The sequence below is a fragment of the Aplysia californica genome, unplaced genomic scaffold (genome assembly GCF_000002075.1).
Source record: "Aplysia californica isolate F4 #8 unplaced genomic scaffold, AplCal3.0 scaffold00871, whole genome shotgun sequence".
Classification (NCBI taxonomy): Eukaryota; Metazoa; Mollusca; class Gastropoda; order Aplysiida; family Aplysiidae; genus Aplysia; species Aplysia californica.
Genome location: NW_004798141.1, coordinates 109,871 through 111,477, shown reverse-complemented (window position 1 = coordinate 111,477; position 1,607 = coordinate 109,871). Strand labels below are relative to the sequence as shown.

The following is a 1,607-nucleotide window of genomic DNA, read 5'->3' as shown; positions in this document are numbered from 1 at the left end:
TATTTTTTTTTTTTTTTTTAATCGTCACAGTCTTCGGGAACACAGGTGAGTACATGTCAATTTCCATGAGTACTTTTTAGCACAGTACAGAAAACTACGCTTTTGTGAAATTATGTGTTCATTGGGCGCAAGGTAACTAGAGCTAAATCTAGTGCAAAAACATATTATTTACCTGGAAGATGAGACGTTGGTCTCTCCTAACAACAGTCCGGACTGTTTTTGTTTGTTTTGGGTTTTTGTTGCGATCAATTTTTAATTTCTTTAATTGCAAGCAAGCCGCCTCAACTTTAACTTAGAGAAGCTGACTGCTAGTTTTGCCACAGCCTCGGGTGGAAAATTTTCTCGAGAAGCACATAGACTGCCCAATTACAGTACTTGTATTGTTTCCCAACTTATCCAGAGATGTAAGAGTTTAGCTCACTGGAAAGGTCGGCACCAGCCCTACCCTAGACAGACAAATTTTGCTGTTACGTCTGTTACTGTTATTAGTGTTATATTGTATCCTTCCTGCTAGTGTAACAGCTCGGGGCATGCAATGGATGCATGAACATGTTTTCTTCCATCAGTGTGAGGCGCTGAGTAGTAAGTTTAGAACGTAGACCAAGAACGCCTTATTTAGGACTGCAATTAACGAATCCGCGACAAGAGAGCTGTTCCCTGGGACAAACTGTCCGAGTAAAAAAATCCGAACCTCTCAGACTTTGTACAAGACTATGTCTGCCCTCACACCGCCAGTGTAATAAACGACACCGTTTCTGGAAGGTCCTAATATGAATGTCATGGACTGGTCAGTGTGTTTTTTTTTTCTTTTAGTAGAGGTTTTACTGTGCTCACAACTGCATAAGGTCATATATTATGAGCGCCAATGGGTGGATGTCAACAGAGAAGTCCTTACAGGGAATCAGACTTACTCTGCTCACCTCTCTAACTTCAACAGCACAAAGTTTGCTTCGACTATCAAGGCACCCCGGAAATAGCGGGTCACAAGAGTGTGACAAACATACAAAAGAAGTAGAGGGGAAATGACAATAATAAGGATTAGGAAAGAAAAATCAGCAGTTCCCTGTTGTAGTTCAGGCACAATTATGAGCATGACATTGCTGGATCAGCCCATTTACAATTACAATTCTACTGTGCATAAAAATATGGTTAATGTCCCTCCTTTGGGAGTAACCTACAGACACTTCAGTCAGCATCACTGCCCCGGGGGGTCCTGGTCAGTGTTCATACCGGACATGTCTACAACAGCACATATTATGAGATGATCTGAACCGCAAGGTGCGTGCAAGAGGTCGGGGGGGGGGGGGGGGGGGGGAGAGAGAGAGAGAGAGAGAGAGAGAGAGAGAGGGGGGGGGAGGGTTGGTTGTAAACTGGCAGCATTTGGGGGTTGCATTGATTCAAACGTGGTACAGAATTTCTCATTAAAACATTTAAAATGTTATAAAAATCATGTGAAGACGTGTGTTGGTCCGTATGCAGCTTGATTATGGCCATATAATTTCCCAAGGGAAAGGCATTCCTGCAAATTTTCGATCTGTGCTTATCTACAAATTTGTCTGAATGGAGTACTCGGGAAAAAGGAAATTAAAGTATTATAATTATATTAA

General features: G+C 42.1%; 1 protein-coding gene across 1 annotated transcript in view; it reads right to left on the bottom strand.

Annotated features, from left to right (window-relative positions):
• The window catches only part of LOC101851613, a gene marked incomplete in the record, with an annotated part of 12,289 nt that overhangs the window by 2,064 nt on the left and 8,618 nt on the right, over positions 1 to 1,607 (bottom strand).